Source organism: Triturus cristatus, chromosome 3_1 (genome assembly GCF_964204655.1).
Source record: "Triturus cristatus chromosome 3_1, aTriCri1.1, whole genome shotgun sequence".
NCBI classification, from domain to species: Eukaryota; Metazoa; Chordata; class Amphibia; order Caudata; family Salamandridae; genus Triturus; species Triturus cristatus.
The window spans coordinates 137934839-137952857 of record NC_140583.1 but is presented as its reverse complement, the minus strand read 5'-3'; the positions used below and the strand labels follow the sequence as shown (position 1 = coordinate 137952857).

Here is an 18019-nt window from a genome sequence, read left to right as displayed (position 1 = left end):
GCCTTATTTGTCCTATGGAGAGTGCGTCCTAAAGCTTTGGCAAGTGTGGAACTTTATTAATACACGGCAGCCATGCCGTGAGGACAGCACCACCGCAGAGGGGCGGGCCGGAGGCTCTGGATGTCAAGAGCCGGTTCGGTCCATGAGGATGGCTTGCATATTTTAACAACGTTCGTTTGCTTTCCCTGGCAGCCCATTAATGGCGAAATTATGGATTTATTGAGAGTGGACATTGTGATTACGAACTCTGGGGCTGAGTTAAGAACTGCTGTTCCCAGAATGCAATTCGCTGACACTACGAGGCCTCACCTGAAGGCCATTAAAGGTATTTGTAATACCCAGCAGCAGTTTTTGCCTTTCATTTGATGTCGCTCTGCCTGGGAGAAAGGACAGTCTATGTCTGAAACGCGTAAGGCAATATTATTTACTAGGGAGTTGCAGACTGCGTTGTTGCCTTATTTGTCCTATGGAGAGTGCGTCCTAAAGCTTTGGCAAGTGTGGAACTTTATATATATATATATATATATATATATATATATATATATATATATATATATATATATATATAGAGAGAGAGAGAGAGAGAGAGAGAGAGAGAGAGAGAGAGAGAGAGAGAGAGAGAGAGAGAGAGAGAGAGAGAGAGAGAGAGAGAGACACACACACACAGACACAGAGACACAGAGACACACACAGCCCGAGAGCCCTCTCAAATGCTTGGGGCATTTTGTTGGTTCATTATTAGGAAACACCTACGCACTGCGCAAAGCCCACTGGGGTTATTTAAATGATTTTGCTGGTAAAAGAAATGTCGGAGCCATCTGCTGCAATTGCTAAATTACCCATGATTAAGAGGCAGGGAGCCTCGAAACGCGTCGGGACAAACGAAGTTGAAAGCGGATGCCTGTTCTTCATGTAATAAAACTGGAAGGTTTTCCTCTGTGAGTCGAGTGCGCTTTCAAATTGCTTTGGGCACCCTTGGTTTAAAACTATTCACACGGCAGCCCTGCCGTGGAAAGCTGCACCATCCCTCGAACTATGGGAGGCTGGAATCAGGAACTGTGCCACATTCATCAGCACTTCAGGGGTGATTAATTCGAACTGGCGTCATCTTCAAAGCTTACTGAAGGGCAACGAAGGATTTAACTCAAGCATCTAACAGCAGAGCCCACTGGGGGTTTTAAAGTGATTAAATGACTCTGAATATGGACTACAAGTCCCAGCATTATTAGGAAACACCTACGCACTGCGCAAAGCCCACTGGGGGTATTTAAATGATTTTGCTGGTAAAAGAAATGTCGGAGCCATCTGCTGCAATTGCTAAATTACCCATGATTAAGAGGCAGGGAGCCTCGAAACGCGTCGGGACAAACGAAGTTGAAAGCGGATGCCTGTTCTTCATGTAATAAAACCGGAAGGTTTTCCTCTGTGAGTCGAGTGCGCTTTCAAATTGCTTTGGGCACCCTTGGTTTAAAAATATATATATATATATATATATAGAGAGAGAGAGAGTGTGCCCTCTCAAATGCTTGGGGCATTTTGTTGGTTCATTTACTTCACGGCAGCCCAGCCGTGGAGAGGAGCACCGTCACAAAAACAGTGAGGCTGGGGTTTTCGAACTGTTCGTAACCATTAACAGTACAGCGTTCGAATTGCAAAATGTGCCCGTCTTGAATGCTTCATCATTCCACTAAGGACTATAAATGCTTTAATTTTGAAACGTGCATCGAACTTACTTAAGAAAATAATGACGCTCACCCAAGAGACTACATGTCCCAGGATACAGCTAAATGCAGCACCTCCTACTTAGGACCTGAATAGAAATAAAAAACGCCATAAATCAAAAGGTGAGCTTGCGATGTGGTTTGTTTCAGCAGCCCAGGAAGAAGGGGCCCAGAGCCTCGAAACGCGTCGGCATATCTAAATGCTTAATGATGAAACGTGAAAGCGAGCTGCAAAAGAGAGCCGGAGGGCGCGAGCGCTGTGTGTGCCCTCTCAAATGCTTGGGGCATTTTGTTGGTTCATTTACTTCACGGCAGCCCAGCCGTGGAGAGGAGCACCGTCACAAAAACAGTGAGGCTGGGGTTTTCGAACTGTTCGTAACCATTAACAGTACAGCGTTCGAATTGCAAAATGTGCCCGTCTTGAATGCTTCATCATTCCACTAAGGACTATAAATGCTTTAATTTTGAAACGTGCATCGAACTTACTTAAGAAAATAATGACGCTCACCCAAGAGACTACATGTCCCAGGATACAGCTAAATGCAGCACCTCCTACTTAGGACCTGAATAGAAATAAAAAACGCCATAAATCAAAAGGTGAGCTTGCGATGTGGTTTGTTTCAGCAGCCCAGGAAGAAGGGGCCCAGAGCCTCGAAACGCGTCGGCATATCTAAATGCTTAATGATGAAACGTGAAAGCGAGCTGCAAAAGAGAGCCGGAGGGCGCGAGCGCTGTGTGTGCCCTCTCAAATGCTTGGGGCATTTTGTTGGTTCATTTACTTCACGGCAGCCCAGCCGTGGAGAGGAGCACCGTCACAAAAACAGTGAGGCTGGGGTTTTCGAACTGTTCGTAACCATTAACAGTACAGCGTTCGAATTGCAGAATGTGCCCGTCTTGAATGCTTCATCATTCCACTAAGGACTATAAATGCTTTAATTTCGAAACGTGCATCGAACTTACTTAAGAAAATAATGACGCTCACCCAAGAGACTACATGTCCCAGGATACAGCTAAATGCAGCACCTCCTACTTAGGACCTGAATAGAAATAAAAAACGCCATAAATCAAAAGGTGAGCTTGCGATGTGGTTTGTTTCAGCAGCCCAGGAAGAAGGGGCCCAGAGCCTCGAAACGCGTCGGCATATCTAAATGCTTAATGATAAAACGTGAAAGCGAGCTGCAAAAGAGAGCCGGAGGGCGCGAGCGCTGTGTGTGCCCTCTCAAATGCTTGGGGCATTTTGTTGGTTCATTTACTTCACGGCAGCCCAGTCGTGGAGAGAAGCACTGTCACAAAAACAGTGAGGCTGGGGTTTTCGAACTGTTCGTAACCATTAACAGTACAGCGTTCGAATTGCAAAATGTGCCCGTCTTGAATGCTTCATCATTCCACTAAGGACTATAAATGCTTTAATTTTGAAACGTGCATCGAACTTACTTAAGAAAATAATGACGCTCACCCAAGAGACTACATGTCCCAGGATACAGCTAAATGCAGCACCTCCTACTTAGGACCTGAATAGAAATAAAAAACGCCATAAATCAAAAGGTGAGCTTGCGATGTGGTTTGTTTCAGCAGCCCAGGAAGAAGGGGCCCAGAGCCTCGAAACGCGTCGGCATATCTAAATGCTTAATGATGAAACGTGAAAGCGAGCTGCAAAAGAGAGCCGGAGGGCGCGAGCGCTGTGTGTGCCCTCTCAAATGCTTGGGGCATTTTGTTGGTTCATTTACTTCACGGCAGCCCAGCCGTGGAGAGGAGCACCGTCACAAAAACTGTGAGGCTGGGGTTTTCGAACTGTTCGTAACCATTAACAGTACAGCGTTCGAATTGCAAAATGTGCCCGTCTTGAATGCTTCATCATTCCACTAAGGACTATAAATGCTTTAATTTTGAAACGTGCATCAAACTTACTTAAGAAAATAATGACGCTCACCCAAGAGACTACATGTCCCAGGATACAGCTAAATGCAGCACCTCCTACTTAGGACCTGAATAGAAATAAAAAACGCCATAAATCAAAAGGTGAGCTTTCGATGTGGTTTCTTTCAGCAGCCCAGGAAGAAGGGGCCCAGAGCCTCGAAACGCGTCGGCATATCTAAATGCTTAATGATGAAACGTGAAAGCGGGCTGCAAAAGAGAGCCGGAGGGCGCGAGCGCTGTGTGTGCCCTCTCAAATGCTTGGGGCATTTTGTTGGTTCATTTACTTCACGGCAGCCCAGCCGTGGAGAGGAGCACCGTCACAAAAACAGTGAGGCTGGGGTTTTCGAACTGTTCATAACCATTAACAGTACAGCGTTCGAATTGCAAAATGTGCCCGTCTTGAATGCTTCATCATTCCACTAAGGACTATAAATGCTTTAATTTTAAAACGTGCATCGAACTTACTTAAGAAAATAATGACGCTCACCCAAGAGACTACATGTCCCAGGATACAGCTAAATGCAGCATCTCCTACTTAGGACCTGAATAGAAATAAAAAACGCCATGAATCAAAAGGTAAGCTTGCGATGTGGTTTGTTTCAGCAGCCCAGGAAGAAGGGGCCAAGAGCCTCGAAACGCGTCGGCATATCTAAATGCTTAATGATGAAACGTGAAAGCGAGCTGCAAAAGAGAGCCGGAGGGCGCGAGCGCTGTGTGTGCCCTCTCAAATGCTTGGGGCATTTTGTTGGTTCATTTACTTCACGGCAGCCCAGCCGTGGAGAGGAGCACCGTCACAAAAACAGTGAGGCTGGGGTTTTCGAACTGTTCGTAACCATTAACAGTACAGCGTTCGAATTGCAAAATGTGCCCGTCTTGAATGCTTCATCATTCCACTAAGGACTATAAATGCTTTAATTTTGAAACGTGCATCAAACTTACTTAAGAAAATAATGACGCTCACCCAAGAGACTACATGTCACAGGATACAGCTAAATGCAGCACCTCCTACTTAGGACCTGAATAGAAATAAAAAACGCCATAAATCAAAAGGTGAGCTTGCGATGTGGTTTGTTTCAGCAGCCCAGGAAGAAGGGGCCCAGAGCCTCGAAACGCGTCGGCATATCTAAATGCTTAATGATGAAACGTGAAAGCGAGCTGCAAAAGAGAGCCGGAGGGCGCGAGCGCTGTGTGTGCCCTCTCAAATGCTTGGGGCATTTTGTTGGTTCATTTACTTCACGGCAGCCCAGCCGTGGAGAGGAGCACCGTCACAAAAACAGTGAGGCTGGGGTTTTCGAACTGTTCGTAACCATTAACAGTACAGCGTTCGAATTGCAAAATGTGCCCGTCTTGAATGCTTCATCATTCCACTAAGGACTATAAATGCTTTAATTTTGAAACGTGCATCGAACTTACTTAAGAAAATAATGACGCTCACCCAAGAGACTACATGTCCCAGGATACAGCTAAATGCAGCACCTCCTACTTAGGACCTGAATAGAAATAAAAAACGCCATAAATCAAAAGGTGAGCTTGCGATGTGGTTTGTTTCAGCAGCCCAGGAAGAAGGGGCCCAGAGCCTCGAAACGCGTCGGCATATCTAAATGCTTAATGATGAAACGTGAAAGCGAGCTGCAAAAGAGAGCCGGAGGGCGCGAGCGCTGTGTGTGCCCTCTCAAATGCTTGGGGCATTTTGTTGGTTCATTTACTTCACGGCAGCCCAGCCGTGGACAGGAGCACCGTCACAAAAACAGTGAGGCTGGGGTTTTCGAACTGTTCGTAACCATTAACAGTACAGCGTTCGAATTGCAAAATGTGCCCGTCTTGAATGCTTCATCATTCCACTAAGGACTATAAATGCTTTAATTTTGAAACGTGCATCGAACTTACTTAAGAAAATAATGACGCTCACCCAAGAGACTACATGTCCCAGGATACAGCTAAATGCAGCACCTCCTACTTAGGACCTGAATAGAAATAAAAAACGCCATAAATCAAAAGGTGAGCTTGCGATGTGGTTTGTTTCAGCAGCCCAGGAAGAAGGGGCCCAGAGCCTCGAAACGCGTCGGCATATCTAAATGCTTAATGATGAAACGTGAAAGCGAGCTGCAAAAGAGAGCCGGAGGGCGCGAGCGCTGTGTGTGCCCTCTCAAATGCTTGGGGCATTTTGTTGGTTCATATATATATATATATATATATATATATATATATATATATATATATATATATATATATATATATGTATGTAAACACCAAACGCACTCTCCCACTTTACGAAGAAGAAAGCACACGGACACCAGCTCGTGCTTCAAGGAAATTTAATGGAAGCCAGCACCAACACAGCACGCCAGTACGCGTTTCGGCCACAAGGTGGCCTTGATCACATATATATATATATATATATTATCTACTGGCGGTCGCCAGTAGATAGTTATAGTTAGGACCGAGTTTCCATAGGAAATCTCAAAATTCTATTTTGAATAACTTTGGCGCCGGTTGACGATTCCTCGCGAAATTTTCAAAACTAATGGGGCGCTCCGCTCAGCTCCTACCCTGGAAGTCTCGGGGTGATTCGTAAGGCGGGGGCTGAGAAAAAGGGGGGGTCCCAAAAAACGTTTTCCCCATGGATTTTTCCATAGGGACTTTAGTCGCAGCTACAGCCTGAACGGCTTAACATAATTATGTGAAATTTGGCAGAGAGGTAGCTAAAGGGTCCATGAAGTGCCTTTTGCAGGTTTGGTGTAAATCTGTTCAGTATTTCCAGAGAAAAAAGCATTTAAAACAATATATATATCTGTAAGCGCGCAGCGTACGCGCTGGGTGCGCGCACTCGGCAGTGCGCGAGCGCACTTCTGATTGGTTGTTAGAAGTAAGTAAACATTCGAATCAGTGGAAATCAGGAAGCGGCGGCCGCCATTTTGTCTCTCGCATAAAGAGGGGGTGAGAAACAAAGGGGGAGAACGTGTGAAGGGGGCAGAGTGGGGAGATATTGACCCACTAGGCATTGTAAGGGGGTCACAGTAGGACATTGTAGGGCAAAAAAAAAGATTTATATTTTTAAAAAAAATATAGCCGAGTGCGCGCACCCAGCGCGCATCCGAAAAAAAACTTTTTTAAAAAAAGAATAAAAAATCGCATTTAAGTGTTTAGATATAAGGTGATTCCCAATTAATTTTCAAGCAACGTTTGCCTTCTGATTTACCCAATTCTTACTTAATTATTCTGAAACCTAAATTTTAAAAACTAAAAACTGCATCTGAAGAAAGCATTTTTAGAAATTTTAAAGGATTATAATTGAAGATTTCACTTAAAAAGGATTTTGAAATTACTATTTGGCCTAAAGGAAAAGTAATAAAAACAAATGTGGACTTTTTTGACAGATATTATTTTGGCATATGTGCTTTTGCAACAATGTTTAAAGATGGAATATCTACAAAATTATTATTCATCTAGAAAGGTATTTGTAATATATATGTAATATTTCTATCAAAGTATATTTTAGTGTGGATAGTTTTTGGGCTTTTTTAAACAATCTTTCAGATTGTTTTTTTTTTGCCCGCTGTTAAATGATGAATACAATTGTTTTCACTATTTTAAGTGAAAATTAAAAAAATCTGAAAACAGCAAAAAAAGCGCAAAAAATTGCTTTGTAAAATATGTAAAAACATTTACTGCTTTATAAAATGTATTTTTCAGAACTTGTAAGAAAAATTAAAAAATGAAATTCTGTTTCCTTGCAAATTATTAAAAATGTTTTTTATCAAAATAAGTTATTTTAAAAATAAGCTAAGTAAAAAATATTTGTATTTCTTAATCCTTCCTTTTCATGATTCCTTTTCTTCACCTCTCTTTGTTCATTAAAATTAAAAAAAAAAAAAACTTCCTTGGGTGCGCGCAGCGTGCGCGCACCCCAAAAGGATTTTTTTAAAAAAATCCCCCAAAAATATTTTTGGGCTTAGTTTTTAGGTGGCTCTGAAAAGAGCCCTTGTGTTAATGTAGGGAAACAGGAAGAGAAAAACGACAAAAAGAAAAAACATCTATGGCCTAGAGCACTGATGCGCATCAAATTTTCGTTGAAGGAGATCAAGACTGGTCTCCCCCACAGAAATAAGACTACCGCAATCAGTGCACCGTGTAGACAACCTCGCCAAACAAGGTGGACCAATAAGAGGTGTAGAAAAAGGTGAAGGCACCATCACAGTAGAAGTGCTTGCCTGAGCTGCCGAAGATGTGCTCGGCTGAGCTGCTGCAGATGTCGTCGGCTGAGCAGGTGGAGGGTTTGCTCCAGAAGCTCGACGAAAAGACACTGGATGCATTGCCTCAACATGCCTCGTCATTGTGTGTATGCTAAAAGAATACTTCTTGTTAGCATTCCCACGTGAACAGACTTTTTGACACAATACACAAGTAACTTTCGGTGCATTCACTTTTTTTTTCCCTCAGGGAAAGTAAAAAACTGCCATATAAAGCTGTCTTTCTGCTTCCTGTTCCTCTGTCTCTCAAGAGTGTCCTGTTCACTCTCTGAAGATGGTTGCTGCTCAGCCATTGTCTCTCAACAACAGATTAGCTCCTTCTCCAAGGGAATCAGAACTAATAATGAAGAACGTGGGAGTGGTGTTGGAAGAATCTGGAACTGAAAGTACTTCAAACCAATCAAAAGTCATTATTGTGGATCACATGACTTGCAATGAGGGGATTGGGTGTGGTGTTGAAACAATCAGAAACTGAAAGTAATGAAAACCAATTAGAAGTGTTGTTTTATTATGAACATAACCCGAGGTGCGCGCACGGAGCAAGCTCGGAGCGCGCACCTGGCAATTACGCATGTGCAAACGCGTACGAGCGCATGCGCATACGTGGTATGCGCGTACGTAACGCGCATACATAGCACACGCGTATACGCGAACGACAGCGCGCGTACTCTACGCGTATACGGAAGTGTACCGCGTGGAGCACGTACGACGCACGCACGCATGCGTACGGACGCATGCGTACGTACGCGTACGTACGCATGCGTACTGGGTGCGCGCTCCGAGCGCGAAAGAAAACGTATGTATGCGTACGTAACTGACGTAAAACAGAATTCTTAATAAACTTACGTAAACGTACTAGGTGCGCGCTCTGAGCGCGCACCCTAAGAATTAATATATAAAAAAAAAAGGATATAACCTAATAGAAAATATTAACTATGCTGTTCACCTTTATCCTAATTGCAAATTTTTAAAAAAATGAGCAAAACAAAATTAAAGGATAAAGATAATATATAAATTAATACATAGGAAATTTTTTAAAAAACAAATATTTAAAAAATATAAATAAAAAATACATAACTTAGCATTTAAAAAACCTTGTAAATTCACTGAAAAAACCATAGGTTTCACACACGTTATAGTTAGGAATTAGCATTTAAAAAACCTTGCAAATTCACTAAAAAAACCATAGGTTTCACACATGTTATAGTTAGCTGGACATTTCACTCGTACAAAACCAATTAAATTCCCCCGTTATAGTTAGTTCAGCTAACTATAACTCGCGCGCCCGCAATGCACTGCTGATGACGTCACATATTACATCACTCATGACATGGTCAGTGACATCACTCATGACATCACTGATAACATCATCCTTGTGATAGAGTGGCAGACCTCCTCTCACCCTAATATAACCTTTGATACACACATTCAAAAATAGAGACTACAATTTTCAAAACAATGGACCAATACCAGTTACAACAACCTCTTCAGTAATTCTAAGATCCGCATACACATCCACACATTCACCAACAGTCCTATACAGTCACTCATACATGTACTCACTCATCATATGTACTCATACACCTATACATCCTGTTACACAATGCCACTCATCCATAGAGTTACTCACACACATAGTCACTCATGCTAATAAAGAGTAAAACATACATTTACTTGCATATACAGTTATACAAACACCACCACACTTACTTCTACGGAAACTTACACATACTTAGTCTTTTAAACAATCACTTATAGAAACACATACTTATTCATACAGGAACACTTTCAATCTCTTACTCTCACATATATTCACTTATATACACCAATAGTCACATATACTAGTTTAAAACATATGTAGTTACTCATAAAGACACTATTGATACAGTCATTCACTCACTAACACACCCATGCACACACTCATCCACCCATACAGTCCTGCACACATGCTGTCTTCAACACATACAAACAGTGAGTCACTCATTCATGCACCTATGCACTACGTAATACCCCCCACCGAACCATACAGACACTCAGACACTCGTACTGATACTCAAAATACAACTAATAACCTATATAGACACTCATGTAGCTATGTAGCTACTCACCAACCCATGCAGCCACTTATACACAAAGTGAGAGACTGATACAGATATTTACATATTAAACATTACTCACTAAGCCATGTATTCACTAAGATACACTTAATCAGTCAGTTATACAATCAATTTTTCAAAAACAAATCATCCATTTAGACACTTATATAGCCATTTATTCTTTCATCGACCTTTAGATAAACATATATAAAACATATTTAATTTTCAGAAAAACACACATTCACTGGATGATGTCATCAGTGATGTCATTTGAGATGTCATCAGTGATGTCATGAGTGATGTCACTGACCATGTCATGAGTGATGTAATATGTCATCAGCAGTGCATTGCGGGCGCGCGAGTTATAGTTAGCTGAACTAACTATAACGGGGGAATTTCATTGGTTTTGTACGAGTGAAATGTCCAGCTAACTATAACATGTGTGAAACCTATGGTTTTTTCAGTGAATTTGCAAGGTTTTTTAAATGCTAATTCCTAACTATAACGTGTGTGAAACCTATGGTTTTTTCAGTGAGTATATATAGATATATATATATATATATATATATATATATATATATATATTACCTCCTGGCGGTCGCCAGTAGGTAGTTATAGTTAGGACCTAGTTTCCATAGGAAAAGCGTTTTTTTGATTCATCCAATATCTTTGGCACCGTTTGACAAATCTTTGCGCAATTTTCAAAACCAATTTCCGGTCAGCTCCTATCTTGAAAGTTTTAGGGTGATTTGTCAAGCGGGAGCCGAGAAAAAAGAGGGGTCCCAAAACGGGTTTTCTCCATGTTAATTTCCGTAGGAAATTTTGTCGCGGCTACAGCCTGAGCTGCTGAACGGAATTACACCAAATTTGGCAGAGATGTAGCTCTTGGTCCAGAGTGCACTCTGTGCTTTAAATGGTGTAAATCCGTTCAGTAGTTTCTGAGAAATATAAAAGAGACACATGCAGGTAGAAATTTCTGCTTCAAACTCTCTCCCTCCCAGGTTCCACAGCCTCCTCCCTTTGGATGAATGCATGAAATTTCTACCAATGAGCGAGGGGGCAGACAGCTGCAGGCAGTGGTGAGTATCACAATAACTACAGCTATTCGCAATAGCTGCCTGCTGTCACCTCTGTTTCACAGACAGACTGTGAGATCAGGAGACTAGGTGCAATTGAATTACCCCACTCTCCATACAAAGTGTGTGGCTATACTCTGGAGCCCTTCTGCTGCCAGGAGTGACAGTGGAGGAGACTTCTCTGGCAAGCCACCTCTTCCCTCCAAGGTTGGAATGGCCTATAAGGCAAACAAGCAGTGGCCGATGGGCTTTTCTGACAGATCAGTGTGCGGGTCGGTTTTTAGCAGGGGGTGAGCCTGTTTTATGGACATGTGGGCTGTTTTATGGCCACGTCGGCTGTTCATTTCACACTACCACAAGTATTGCCTGCAGCAAGCATAAAAGGATTACATCTCTCATACCTTGCAAAATACCCATACAGTGTGTCTTTACAGGTAGCTTTTTTAGCTACCTGGTTCGCTATTAGGTGGTTGCAAAGAAATGTCCCTTATGAGGTTTTGGTTGCATTACATTAAACATGTCCATGCCACATTGAAGGATAAACTGATATTTGTCTGAGACCTTGCAATTTTGTTCCCCTTTGGAGTAGATAATGTAATTGTATTCAAACTGTTTACATCAACTTGCTTGCTGCAAAACTATCAAGTTATTTTTTGATCTTCCTTATATGACTTTTCTTGATTGCAATAATCTTTCTCATCCCTCTCCCTTACAGAAGATGATATATACTTGCTTTTTAATGCCATGAAGAGCTTTATGATGTCATACCCAAGATTTTCAATTGAGATTAAGAAAGGTATTATATGTATGATATATTTGATAAGGGTTGTCTTGCCTAAACCTTATCCTGAACAACATTTCAGTGCATGCACACTGTGCTAATTATTACTGACTATTTTTTCTGACTTTGGAACTTATATTTTAATAAATTCATAGTGTACAAATAGATATTCACTTGAAAAAACTTTTACACAATTTTACATTTACTCACCAATTTGCATGTTCTCTAGCCAGCACCTTCAAATCTCTATATAAAGGTTGGCCTATATACAGACTACATATATTATTACCTGTTATATAATATATCTTCTTCGGGCTTTTCTACCAGCTTTTTGACCTGGACTACCTCACTTTTTTCACAAGCACTTTTTCATCATCTATTTGTCACTTCTTTTCTGGTGATCTCTTCATGATTTTTTGACATTTGATCTTTTTTATGGTGCCTATTTTCCTTTTCTCTTGCACCTTTACTAATGGCACAATATCTTATTATTTTATTATGGGGATTCCATTTTGTTTTTTACTTATAATCTTACATTTCTACATATTTTTTGCTGCCTTGAGAAAGCCCAGGTTGTACTGACCACAGAGCGAAACACGTGTCGGCTGTTTGGTTAATGTATCATCACAAGAACCTTTATGAAAATAATAAAGACTTCATTCGAAATTATTATCGGACAATTGTCTTTCTCAGGAAACATTGAATGAAAGAAGCATTGGCAATACGTAAAGAGGAGTCAATACTCAAAACCTAAAACACTTTGTAGATTATGAGGCTGAGTTGGTCCAGGGCCTCGAGTTTAAACTCCTCAGAAGAAGATTCAAATTGAATAAAGGCAATACGATATCCAGCTGTAGGATTCTTGGACCTCGCATTATTTCCTTTTCTTGAAGGCTCTAGTAGTGTCTTCAGGCGTGGTTGATGTGCTCCAGCTTCATGTTGTACAAGAACTTATGGATGCCTTATACCCCACACACAGAGCTGTTTTCTACCTCCTTATGTTATGCCTGGCATACAGTCATACATTATGATTACACCATTGGTATTACTATTATACACAGAAAGGTGCAGTATGCCCAATGTGAAAAGACCATCAGGCAGAGAGGGGCAGTAGAGAGGGTAGAACCATAAGATTCAACCGAAGCTCCATTGTATGCCAAAGGGTGAAAGGATTGTAAATATTCCATTGTGTAAATAGTTGGTGTTTGAGGTCAAGGACAGAAAGTGTGCTTAAGGGTGACTTCGTTTTTGTCTATGATCAGATTTTTAGGTCTCACCTAGGCAGCGTATGCGCGGTCTCTTCTAGACATGCGACATACTCTCTGTGGGCTTACAGCCTGCCCATTGCTTTTGATTAGTTTCTTCATGTGTCCTTCCCAAAAACTTGTTTTTATGTGGGTTATCTGTGTTTTTGGTCCCTCCTTCTTGTGTCTTGCTCTCTCCCATGGAGCAGTAGCCTAGTACTTGTATCATTTTACTTTTTTCTATTTCAGTTTGTGTATGCCCCCTTTTTTTTCGTTTGGCAAGGTTCCCTTTTGTTTCTTTGTTGAATTTGTGCTCCTAGCACCATTTTCGTAAACACCCCTTTAAATCTTGTCCTTATCTTGTCACATTTGCTGTTTTCAAAGGGCGCCTGTTCCATCCAACAACCACCTCTCTCATCGCTGCCTGCCCCCTATGTCGTTGGCCGCTCTTTCCGTCTCCTCCCCTCTGAGTCCCGCTTTAGCTTCCTGGCCCCTCTTTACAACTGGTTCCAATGGAGAGCTACACATGTGGGACCGCCAATCACCACACAGATGCACAATGCACTAACAATAATTATCACAACCTTATATGCAAAACCAAAACTTTACAGCTATATATTTGATAAAAGGAACCATTAGTGCAAAGTCGTGCGGCTACCTAGCGTGTTTCAAACGTTAACATTCACGAGCAAGGAAAGTAGTTGTGCAAGCCATCTACTTCATCTTTATGCGTTGCAACACGCGACTCAAATCCGTTGCCGGGTTGCCCATGATGCAAAAGTTGACTGATTTACAGACAGTGATTCACACTGTTATATCAAACAGTATCATCAGTGCTCCACAAACCAGCTACCACATCTATCATATGTTATGATAACTTTATACGGAGCTCCGCTGCCTTTCAATTAGGTTTGTATATAAATACCTCATACATACAACTTCTGTACTGAATGGAGGCTAAATAAGACGCCCTCTCCTACTGAAATAACCAAGCCTCTGCGTGCTGTGATAAAATGGCTTAACAAAAGTATGTACTATAGCTCACTGAACACATGCCAAAGGGAGCTTATGATATCTGCAGTAATGGTTTCTGATGCGATTGAGGTAGTGCATGACATCAATGCTTCAGCTTGCTAACATCGACAAAAAACATTTACAAAGCCAATAGGTCTACCTAGGCAGACAAAACATCCAACATACTTCACTTAATTAGCACAACATCAAAAACTATTTTATTAACACAAACACAAACAATCTACACTTACTATCCACACAACTACTGTAGAATAGAGAAACCAAAAATGTTTACTGCTGCAAAAGAAAGATCTATTGGCTTTGCCAATGCTTATAAATGTATACATAGCAAAACCTAAATATTTAGTTTACAGCAATATGCTATACAAAACAAGCTAAATGCATCTTTTCCAAATAATTGTTTAAAAAGCCTGGGTGCGTTTGCAAGGAAAGGTAGGGCTGCGGTGCCGAACTTCCCCTCCAAAATTTAAGAAATACATGATTATCTTGCAAAACAGCAAAACATAGAAAGCAATATATAAATAGAATGTAGAAAATGCTACTATACTTTTGCCTAAAAAATCTAAAACATTTTGTTTTTTTTATCATTACTTATTTTCTGTCGGAGTCTAACTGATTTCTATAGTAAGGCCTGCCAGCTGTATACGCCAACACCTCTTCCAGAAGAGATGCTATGAAGATACAATTATTTTACTTGTCAACACCTTTTGCATGATAGTTGTTAAAATAATTTGCGGTTCCGGACATCTCCATTGTTAAAAAGATCTAGACGTCAACACCTCTCACAAGAGAGCTGTTAAAAGTTGCAGCCATACCCTGCTGTACAACAGGGCTTGTCATCTTTACTGCATGGGGGATCTGCATGGAAACACTGGTTGGAGTCTACACATTGTCAATGTTTTCAGATATTATCTTTCAAATACCATTATTTGCCCAAATTTATTGATGAATGTTTTTTTATTGTGGATGTGGTCTTCCTTGTCTCTAAATGTACTTGGATATTCACATCTATGTACGTTGATAATATGTATGTATATAGCTTCAAAATATGTTTGTATTCTGTTAATAATAGTAAATCTACTACTTACCTATATATGCTTGCTTAATTGATACAGCGTTAGTTGATATACTGCACTTGATATTGTTTCAGGTTGATAGTTTGTCATGTGAGATTGTGACTTACAACATGCACATATGATAGACATATTTGTTACTTTGGAAAATCTACACAGATATTTTTACAGGAACATTTTCATTTTTCTCAAAGCACAAATGTTGAGATGTTCTATGGTGAAGGCAAATTACTATCAAGAATAATCATGGATGGATTAGGTAGAGATAGCTGTCATAATTCTGAGACACAAATACAGAGATATCATTCATAAAATTGGGACATAATGAGCGTACAATATTACTTCCAAAAAACATTGCACCCATCAATATTGCTTACAAAAATGTTGCACATACTAACGATCCATTGACTTAGAAATGGTAGATTGTAGTATATGAAACTCTGAACATAAGCAATAGGTCAATTCCATCTACTATGGAGCATAATACGAGTCTGGCGGGCCGAGGACCACCAGCCTCGTGGTGGTGCGGCGGTGGTGGTCTTGTGACCGCCCTATTATGACCCTAGTGGTCATGCCACCCTGAGACCGCCAACTTCGCCAGAGAACTGTTGCTCCCTGGCGGTGGTGCGGCAGTCCAGAGGCACCTATATGCTTGTCGGGACCATGGCGGTCCTGCTAAGCATATTCTGACTTTCATCACTGCCACTGTTTTCATGGAGGCCTTCCTCCATTAAACAGTGGCGGTGAGGAAAGAAATGGGGCCCTGCAGGGCCCCCTTGTGCCTCACAGCTTGTGGATGCACCAGGGGGGCACGTCATGTGCCCCCCTGTGTGCATGCACCAAAGTTCCAGCACTTGACGTTCTCATTGTGGTGGCTATTTTATAGGGACCGCTGTGGGAACGCCAATGACTTTAAAAGTCATAGTAGGGCAGGCGGTCTCCACACTGGTTAACAATACATAATCTTTCCTTAATGGATACCAACAACACTCAAGACCTGCAGTTGTCATTATCGCTGCATGGCTCATTCATATAGTCCTGCTGCCGGGGAAACTACATTGGGGGAAGACGGACAATGTGTACCTCCCCTTCCACTCCGGGTAGCGGTTGCCAATTCCTGGGTGTGGTGGACACTTTAGGGGGAGGAGAAAGAAGTTTTAAATACATGGGGCCTCCTGGCCCTCATCCTATTTCGGAAGGTAGTCTATGTGAAACCCACCTTTTCTTAACCTTGGATGTATTTAAAGAGCCAAATTGTCTGTATTATCTGCAAAGTTGTTTTTTGATTGCTTTGTGTTACAGGCGGAGTTATGGGGTGATCCAAAGGATTTTGGTGCAGAAAGCTACCAAGGTGGGAGAACAAAGGGGGTGCTCCATGCCAACTCCCCAATAGTCTTTACGGCAGGACTCCAAGGATGAAAGCGACGGTGCCCTGTTAGTCCCATGCGTATTTGTAAAATGTGAGAATCTGGGGGCTTGCCTTGTACCACTCCGCCACTGCATATGAGTTCTCTTTCCTGGACTTTGGGGTCCACAGGTTGGGGAAACCCCAAAAGGTTAGTGCCTGATGGTGTATATTTCAGGCTCTCGTTGGCTAATAATGTGGGTGGTCAGCATAGATTACATCTACGCAAGCTGTCCTTGGATTGCCCGTAAGTTAACCCATTTTTGTCTTGCTTACATATGCAATAATAAACCTGCAGCAGAGTTCTCTCCAACACTAACTGGCGTCCCTTGTCTATTATTTATTGTCTTCGCTCTATTGGTATATGCATTTTAACCAGGGCAGTATGTGTGTGGTGGGCTATGGGATATCGGCGTTACCCTTTCCACACAGAAGATGGTGGATGGCGTTCTTCAGAGATGCGATTGAATGGCATGTGGCACATACATTCTATTCAATAGAGAGACTGCATTGAATGTATCTGACTGTATGTGAGTATTATATATTTTATTTATTTATAAAGTTTTATATAGCGCATACAAGATCCCGAAGGATATCAGAGCGCTTTACGATAGGGTGGAAGGAAGGACAAATGCAATAACGACAACAAGTAAGAATAAGAAAAGAGAAAGATTGCATAATTACAGTATAATTGAGTCACAGACATTATACATTAGAAAAAGCAATTTGTTAGAAGCTATATTCCTAAATGCATAAGGAAGCATATCTGAGAGTTGCTTGAACCATAGACAGCATATTTTTGCAAGAGCGCCACAAGTGATTACATAAGGATCGGATTTTAGCCCTGAACGGGGCGTTATTGTTATATTTAACTCTGACCTTCATTGCAGCAGCTACATATTTCCTACCTTAGAATTCCAAACCTCTGCTATTGTCAGTCTTAAGTTATTATCAAAAAGTGCAGCTTCCAGGGTCCCTTGCAGGCACGCCAGTGAGGTCTGTCGTTGGAACTTTAAAGTTCATTTCCTGTCGTGAATGCCTGGGTGGGTAACCAAAACAATGTGCTAATGTAAAGTAAAAATGTAAAACTTTTGCTATGTGCTGTTCTTCAAAAGCTCTTACCACTCTAGAGTAGAATAGCAGAGCTGCTAGGATCTATGTGGGATGAGCTGCGTACAGCAGACTGCGCCTATATTTCCTTTAAAGCACGATACACCCTATTAAATTCCGATAATCATTCATTACATTTGGGATCTATCGGGTTTTGAATGAAGAGAATATAGCGCTTTATGTTAGGCTCATTTTGATTGTTAGGTTCCTACTAAATTCTTACTTAGGGCTTGATTATGATTTACTCGTAATATTGCGTAATGTTGCAACCCAGGTGTAAACTCCTGTTAATGCATGGGTCAGAATTACGA

The 18019-nt window shown here is 41.4% G+C and overlaps 1 long non-coding RNA gene across 1 annotated transcript in view; it reads left to right on the top strand.

Moving 5' to 3' along the window:
* Nucleotides 1-16913, top strand: part of LOC146859835 (uncharacterized) — a 46114-nt gene extending 29201 nt beyond the window's left edge. The window contains exons 3-4 of the long non-coding RNA XR_014978727.1: nucleotides 11776-11856; nucleotides 16496-16913. This is a non-coding gene — a long non-coding RNA (uncharacterized LOC146859835). The remainder of the gene's footprint in view (nucleotides 1-11775; nucleotides 11857-16495) is intronic.
* The last annotated feature ends 1106 nt before the right edge of the window (nucleotides 16914-18019 follow it).